The sequence below is a fragment of the Haliaeetus albicilla genome, chromosome 8 (assembly GCF_947461875.1).
Source record: "Haliaeetus albicilla chromosome 8, bHalAlb1.1, whole genome shotgun sequence".
Lineage (NCBI taxonomy): Eukaryota > Metazoa > Chordata > Aves > Accipitriformes > Accipitridae > Haliaeetus > Haliaeetus albicilla.
This window is the reverse complement of record NC_091490.1, coordinates 16,957,516-16,966,493: the sequence shown is the minus strand read 5'-3', so window position 1 is coordinate 16,966,493 and position 8,978 is coordinate 16,957,516.

Sequence of the window (8,978 nt, the reverse complement as noted above, 5' to 3'; positions counted from 1 at the left end):
GTAAATACAGACTGAGGCTGTGTCCCGCTGTCCTGGTCACCTCCTGCAGCAGGGGATGTGCTGTCGGATCACACCCTGCGGCCAGTCAGCTCTGCCACAAACCAGCTTGACAGCAAAGTGAATTCCTGTCCCACAAACAACATGCTCCCAGCTAATTTTGCACATGTTCATGTGATGGGTATTTATTCTTCATTGTCTTAAAAAGGTATTTATTTTTAAACCTCTGTGGTCTCTGGTGCCGTACAGTCTTAGTGCACGTGTTCTCATGAAACTACTGTCAGTGGGAAACGCTATCTATATGTGCCTTTGCATTTTACGTGTGGGAAGCCGAGGTACAGGGAAAATATAAGATCACTGGATAATTCGGGCAGGAATTCAGAACCCAGTCTGAACCTCTCTTGCTCCAGTTTACGCTGGAGCCTGGCTCTGTCTTCTGGATAACCACCCCAGAGGTGCCGGGGGCTGCTCTTGGGCCCCTCCAGAGCCTTCCCTCCTCCAGGGCAACCAAGCCCCCTTCCCTTAGTCCGGCGGGCTGACGGCCGTCTTTGCTGCCGGCTCGAGCCCGGTGCGCACGCAGGAAGCCTGCATCTTCGCGGCTCTTCACCCCTATGGCAGCCACCAAGCGTGGGAGGGAGAATCGTTGGTTTAACAGGTACCGTGATGGTGTGCTCAACGCTGTGCCGTGGCTGCACCGCAGTCCTGCTGCTGCCTGCGACAGCAAACTCCGTAGTCACTAGAACGTGCTTGCCTTCGTTTTCGGTCTTTTTAAAAAATTATATCGCTTTAGGGCGTATGACACCACCAACTTTGTAAATCAAGCTGGGTAGCCTCTCATTTTTGCCTTTGGTTTGTTCCATTTGTTCTGTTGTGTATCTTCATGGAGAAACATCTACTCTTAACTGCTCTTGCAAAAGATACCTGTGAAGCGGTGTTTATCGCAGCAACAGCCGATCTGTGGCACTGAACCACATGCAGGTCAGCAAAGTTCAAAGGTGTTTCCCTGCTGGTGCTACATAAGTAGTCTTGTCGAGGGTAAACGCATATGCAAAATAGATCCACTTTTAACGTGGGAAATGCAACGCATGCCTGCCCAGCTGTGTGTACCAAACAGAGGAGTTTACCAGCTTTTTTTCCACTTACCCCTCTGTTGCTGTGCTGGGTAACCCGTGGCAGGGCGGTGCAGGGGTCGGGATGCTCACGGATCCTCACGGGCATGGCAGGAGGTGGGAGAGCAGAGACTGGGCTGCTGGGCTTGCGGGGGACACGGTGGGGGGCCCAGGAAGGTAACTGTGCTGATGCCCAAGAAGGTAACTGGGAGCCTCTGTCACGGCTCCCTCCCTCCCTCGCTGTCCTCAGCCCTCAAAGGTGTGTGGTACATGCCCAGTGCCCCCTGGCCTTGAGAAGGTTTTCATTTGTGGCTGCTAGACTCAAGACTGTGGGCTGCTCCTGCTTTATAGTATAATGTTTTTGTAACACTGTTATGCTGGCTTTCTTACTGAAAGCATCTTTTTTTAGTCACTTTTGCCTGCTAGTTCGCCCTCTGGTTTTGAGTGCATTGGATCAATTTCAGCCAACCATGAAAAGAAGGTATTTGTTTCCAAGAGATTAAGCTGGAGGCAGAGCCCAGGAAGGCGAGCAGCCGGGGGGAGGAGGGATACCCTGCCGATGCCCTGGGAGAGCCGGAGGCCTGAGCACAGCTCCGGTTAGAAGCTGGAGGAATCCATGGTGAGGAGGCAGAGGGAGAGGCTGTGAATACCCTGACCACAGAAAGTGCCTCCTTGGCGCTCATATGGTCTTCAGACACCAGAAAGTCCAACCGCAAGACACAGATCCATAGGAAATGAGGTCTCATTAGTTCCACTGCCCACAACTTGCTCATGGCTCCACCAGCGCTTCCAAGCGGTCGGAAGGTCTACTGGAAACTGGGCAGATGTCTTCCCTGAGTCACCCTGCTTTTCCACCTCCCCAAGGTCGAGGTGCTTCGCAGGCCAGGGCGCTGCTAGAGGAGGTGATGTCCAGCTGTCCATCATCATACAGGCATCCAACCTGCCTCCGGTGTGCTGGCACGTTGAAATCCATCTGGATCTTCTTTGTGTTTTTGCCGGAGATTTTACTAACCAGAAAAATGTGGCATTATAAGAAGGCAGTACCACCTTATTATTCATATCCTCACCCCGGTGAGAAAGAGCCAGAGAGCATGTTTTAAACGTAGCCCATGGTCAGATGGTGTGGAGAGTGCTGGAAGCCTGGGATGGTCTGGCAGAAAAATAATTTCCCCTTTTAAAACCACTGAACAGTCCTTGTTCCTCCACACTCTAGCTGGTTAGCTTGGCCACGCAGCCCGGGCACGGAGACGTGGCCGGTTCCACCCCCGATGCCTCCCAGCACCCCGGGTGAGCTCTTGCTGCAGCCTTGGCCGCCGTGGGCGAGGGACGGGCTCTGCCTTGATTTCGGCTGCCGGGGAAGAGGGGCTGGGGCTGGGTCGACGTCCTGGAGGGACCTCCTTTCCTCTTCCCTTGCTGGCGGCTTTGCAGCCTATTCCTGATGCGGAGAAGCTGCGGGGGGGGGTGACCTTTCGGAGGGAGGGTGTGCGTTCTCACCGGGAGCGGAGGCAGCAGGGCTGGGCAGGGGAGAGGGCCAGGGGTGCTGCCCGGTGTCGGTGCTGCCTCGTGGGGTTGGGCTCCCGCCGTGGGGCTCGCCACCACCCTGCCACGCTGTCCCGGGGGGAGCGATGGGAGGTGGTCACGCAGCGCTCGGGAGAGGCTGTGCGGCACAGTGCACGGTTTAAAAGAAGAAAATAGCCCTTCGAGAGCATCACTGGGGAAAAATTACCTGAATGCTTGGGCAGCCGCTGTTCAGTGCGTGCTAACAGCAGCTCAGATTTTGTGGAGCTGAAAGCACTGCCAAGCCTTTTCCTCCTGCCTGTGTAACGCTGCACCTCCACCTCCCATCTCCCCCGCAGAAACACAGCAGCCCGGTGACACAGAGTTTTCCAGATATGATACATTTCTCTAAAATTGCTTTCAAATGTTCCTAGCAAGAAACTGCGCTGCTCATTCTGCCCGTGGCCCTGCGTGGCCGGCGGCGTTGGCGTGGGTGAGCGCGGCGAGGCTGTGGGTACGGCCCTGGCTCGGCCCGCGGGGAGCTGCCGGCCACCATAAACACAGCGTCCCCCAAAAGGCGGGTTATTGCCGGGGAGGCACCGCCGATGCCCTTCCTGGTGCTGCCCGAGCCATCCTCTCCGGCCGGCCACCACGTCGCTGGTTTGAGCGCTGAGCCCAGCTGAAATGGGCAGCCGGCAGGTCGGTGGACAGCTGCAGCCCAGAAATGGCACATCTGGAAAAGGCGGTTGAGCTGGTCCTGGGGGTGATCCCCTGCACATCCCAGGGCTGAGCCAGCTCATCCCTGTTTGCAGGAGGGTTCCCTGTGCTCCCCGGGGACAGGAGGGTTTGGGAGGCAGACGAGCGAAGATGACTGGAGCGAATCCGCAGAGCTCGGAGGAATTCGAGTGAAATGCCAACGCCATCCTTTGATGCTCCTGCCCCGCGTCCTTTCCGCCTGGCTCTGTAAATAGGCCCCTTCTTAAATGGGAGGGGAAGGCAGCACTTCAGTATCAAATCTAGTCCATTAAAAACAAAATGATGGAGAGATTTACCTCCTCGGAGCCCACCTGTCAGTGTTTGCAGTTTTACTATCATATTTTCCAACATCTTCCCAGTGTTTTTCTCTCTTCTGTTGCTGTACACAGAGGCAGAGGAAACTTGCCTGTGCAGAGGAAAAAGTGAACCAGGCTTTCTCAGATGTTCTAATAAACAGCCTGAAAAAGCTTTACACATTGATCCCATGCCATTTTAGTCATCAGAGGTCTTATTTACAACTGTAGCTTGCTTAAAAAAAAAAAAAACAAAGCAAAACCACTGTAGACCTTCTGTATGTACAAATCACCTGGCTGCCTGAAGAAAAAAATCTCCCAAGAAAATTGTAAGTTCAAAAGAATATTGTTTTTTTTAAAAAAAAAAAACAACCAAACATTAATATTGTCCTTAGGAGAAGATGGTACCATTTAAAAATGCTAAATGAGTCTAACAGCCCTAGCATCTTCTGCATGTCTCTTGGCCTCATTCCATGATGCTCATAAATATTTGAACCTTTTGGGGCATTAATCCTTTACAGCAAAGCTGTTAGCCTGGAAGGACTGCATCCATCTGAAACCCCATGGCATAGTCTGATAGTTTACAGGGAGGGATTTTGGGGGTTTTGTTTTGTTTTGGTTTGGTTTTTTTAGTATTATTTTTTTGCAAATGGGGATGAGTGGAGGGGGTTGAGAGGGATGCGCAGAAGGCAGCAGTGTAGTGGTGCTGGCAGGGCGTTGTGTAGCTGCCTGTCTTTGGCAGGCCCTCACAGGGCTCTCCTGCCACCCTGGCAAACCGCATGTGGAATTTCTTGTTTACTTCCCCTGTTTGAAGGCAAAAATTAAAACAGCTTCACCAGAGAGGACTGAGAAGATGGGTTCCGATAGCCACCACAATGGTGCAGCAGGGAGAGTTAAGCAGCTCCAGAGTGATTTGGAGCAGTGCTAAGACTGCTCTAAATTACTCAATCTATTACCAAATTGTAGGAGTTGCCATCCTGGAGTGTGCTGGGGTCCAGCCAAAACCTTCTCATGTCCAGTGAGTTGCTGGCAGATTCCTTGCTCAGTGATGGCACAGGAACGCGTGCAGTAGAGCATCACCCCGGTGTGGGCCAAGGACACCAGTCATCTGCCTTGGCTGCATCGGCTTGCCCCAAAACTCCCTGGTGGGCAGGCTGACACAGGTATTTTTTGGAACAGTTTTGTTCCAGCTGGAGGAAACAAAAAAGGTCAGCAGCCAAATGGAAACGGAAATGTAGCATCTCTTTAAAAACAAAAAGAAAAAAAAAGGTAAGAAGGTGAGGTGATTGCAACATGTTTGTAATCAGCTGTCACACTGAAAAGATCCAGCGTGAGGCTCTGAGTTCATGTGGAGTACAGAGCAGCAGAATTGTATGCAAGTGTTTTATTTCATTAGGAAAATCAGCATTTAATCTGTGTGGGAAATGGTAAACTTTGTTTCCACAGAAGTCCTGCTTTTTAAAATTTATTTATTTGTTTGCCATCATACACATTGTGTTAGTTAAAGAAAAGTATTTAAGTCACAGAAAATATGACGCAGAAGATTCAGGGTGCCATTTGATAAACAATGGGCTGCAAGTTGTCAAAAAAAAAAAAAAAAAAAAGAAGCAAGTCTGGCACATGCTGAATCCATTCCTTTCTGTGCAGGAAGAAAAATAACAATTTATTTCCCATACGGCCAAACTCTTTCACAATCTGCATTGCTCAAAGCTTGAGTAATGGCCAGCAGCAGCAGGGACGTTCGCCTGTCAGGACGATCTTTGCAAGCAAAGAAAGGTAAGTCAAGCAGTACGCCACCAAGCTCTCAATGACCCTGTGGCCGATACAGTGGGTTAGCAGCAATATTGTCTGCATCTTGATACAGGGTTAATTAGTTTTCCCTGCCAAATAGCAGTGGGCAGCTTCTGAAACATGCTGAATTGTTTTCCATTTGGGCCAGGTCCACTCATGGTGCTGGTTTGGCCGAAGGTTGCTTATGTGCCTCAGATGCCTAAAATGAGTTGGTTTACAGCATTACCGATTACTGACTCAAGATGGTGATACAAACAGTGCAAATTTGGATCTCGTCTTTCTGCTTCATGTTGGCTGACAAGTTAATCTTAAAATAATAATTATCTAATGGGGAAAATCCCACCGATCTAGACAAGTGGATTAGAAAAATAGCCACCCTCACTGGTAAGAGTCCCAAAGTAATTTTTGAACCATGCTGTGCCTAAGGGCCATGGACATGTACCTGTTATCAAACAAAGGAGCAAAAGGCTGGCAAGAATTCCCCTTTAGTCTGCCTGGCATCAGTAAATACCTGCAGGTCAGCAGAAGATGTATTTATAGTTGTAACCACATGAAGCGAGAAAGCCTACACTTGCCCTGTATTTTTCCATGAGAGAGGTGAAGTAATTCAGGGTTTGTGAATAGATCACTGTTCCTGGACCTTCTTTTTTGACCCTGATTCCCTTTATATAACAGTCTTCTGTTCCTCCTGTGGATATGTTTTTTTTTTTTGCTGGGAAAGTTATTTTTGGAATGATGGCTTATAATTGATGTTAAAGCATGTAATAAGGCGCTTATATAAATTCTTTGTGCTCACACTTGTTTTATGTAATTGCCACCAAAATTCAGCCACTTGCTTTCAATTTTCTTGCCATGTTTACATCTGCTTTTGTTTCCTCCCCATTATTAAGTTTCCCAAACACATTGTTGGACATCAAGGATTCAATTCAAAGTCCAGAGCTGCAATCTATTCTGTTCGTGCAAAAGTATTGATGTCTTAATAAGTTAATTGTCACGTTATGTCATCCCCTTAGGCTTTTTCTCTGAGGGGGGAAAGCTAGTGAGCTATTTTAACATATTTATATGCATTCAGAAAGACAAGGTAATGAATGAATGTATATTTAGGACCTACTCTGCTTCCCCTTAAACCCAAGAGAGGAGGGGTAGAGCAGGGAAAGAGAATTTTTTCTGCTCAGTTTGTGGAAACCTAAATCTGGCTTTTCTACAAATAAAGACCACCAATACTTATGTACTGAAATAGCTGAAATTTTACCAGATAGTGACTTCATAGCATGAGGCCACATCATTATTACGTAAGAGTGCTCTGGCTATCTGCATTTCGAGATACTTTCAATATGCAGGAATGAAAATACATTCTGGCAGAAGGCGGGAGACCGGAAACTTTTGCTGGGAGGGTGCTGTTGAATAGAGGCATGTTTTCTTTGCATCATTTCTCTATTCTTGAAAAATATCTAATAAACAAAGCTGATTTTGCTAAGGGAACAGATACAAGGTCTTCTTGCAAAGGTTCTTCTTTTTTTACTGTAAACCATACTCAGACTGGGATACTTGCCAGTATTATTATGCCCCTGAAATCTTGTTTAGGCATACCATCAGTTTGGCCTTGCCTTTTGGAAATATTGAGCATGTAGGTTTTCCAAATCGAATATGGGCTTAAAATCTTTAAAATTCTTAACTTCTGCTTAAATGCCTTAAGGCCTGAGCCTGGAAATGAAATGCATGGAAAGCTCCACCTTGCTCCTAGTCAGAGGAATGCATGTTTTGAACAAAATCGGGTTTGGTAACCCACATTTGAAAAAGCCCTGGAAGCTTATGGTGTCAGTGACTCGTCCTGGGGGTGGATAGTGCTGGGGCTCATACTGTTTTTTTTAAGGGATATTTTTACCCTTGTTTTGTTTCCCAGTTCAAGAGCTTTTTTGTGAATGAGATAATCTGTTATTTTCAAAACTACAACTAGGTACTTTTTAGACTGTTGATTTGATGCCATTTTTGGTACCCTTTATGTCTTTCCTGTAACTCATTCCCAGATCTGAACAGATACTCTCCAACATGTGGTAAAGTAATTTCGTCTCTGAAGTGTATATAGATCATTACAGACTGCATCCCAGAGCAGGTGTCCATGGATGGGGATGACCATTTTCCATCTGTTTGTTTTATTCCCTGGCTTATTTGTCACTATTAAATGATTACTGCAGTGACAGAACTCCCCAAGTATGCATTACTGAATTTCTATTTCAGCCGGGAAGGAAGATGATAGCCCTTTGGCACGCGCGCAGCCAAGGGAAGACAAATATGAACAAAGTGGGGCTTTCAGTTCCCATATCTTTGCGAGATCGTTTTTTCAAAATAACCTTGTAAGGCTTAGTAACGAGCTTCTGCCAACACAGGCTCAGCTGCAAAACCATCGAGGTCGGAGGCGAAACTAGGCGGAAAGCAGGGCAGAAGTGGGGTGGCCGGGAGAGCCCTGCAGGTGACGGCGTGCCCGGGGAGCGGGCAGGGGGACGGACTCAGGCTGCTCGAGGGCGTAGGACCTGCCCCCCGCGCTGCCGAGGTCCCCCCCGGCCAGCCTGCCACGCTGCGAGGAGCAGCTAGCTCCCTGCCTGCGCTGGGGAAAGGCAGGGATTGTGGACCGCATTCAAAGTCCGGGTGAAGGCAGTGAGCCCAAGCTTGGAAGACCAGTTAAGTTCAGCTCAACATGTTTGTTAAGCTCGACTGATGAGGCAAAATTATATTCCCAAGCACTACTTCTTTCTTGGTTACCGGTACTGAGTCAGTTAATAGCGTAAGCTTAACTTATAAAGTCTATTTTTATTCCGTTGCGCAGTTCCATTTAACTATAAATATTCCACAGTGTCAGATAAATCCCATCAGAAACTGAAGTGCTTCTATAAAAACATGGCATTATTAGGGGCCCATCCTGATCCTTTGTCCCTAAAAGCATCTGGTGCTCCCAGAGCGTAGGTAAGAAAGAAGCAAGTTACCAAAACACATACCAGATTTAAAGAGCAAGCTTTCAAGTAATGCTTTGACACATCACTGAAACGATGGGCTACAGAGTTGCAACAAGTCTAGGCAGGCCACCGGCCCAGCTGGCAAAGCGCTCCAGAAGCCGTGGGTCAACGCAGCCTTAGGGCCGGGAGATCAAAGAGCACGGGGGCTGGAACCGGGCTGCTCTTATTTTTAGGGTCCTGACTCAGCGCAGCCTGCGAGGATAAGGGCTGGGAGGTTTCCCAGTGGCAGCTGCCGGCTCCCAGCGGAAGAGCCGGCTGCTCGCGGCGGGCAGGGGCTGCCCTGCCGGGGCCGGGGCTGTGGCTCGTTCATGGCTGTGGCTTGTTTTGAGTCAGGAGCAAAGCAGCTAAGAGGAGCCTGAACTCTCCCGCATCCCGGTGCACCTCTGGTGCCCAGGGTGATGGTGCTGGTGTTGCAGAGCGGTGGGAACTGTTGGCCTCTGACACCCATCTACGACTCCCTGGTGTATCTCTGCTTCCAGAGGTGCATTTTTAACAAATCTTAGACTTTTAGAAATTGCAGCATA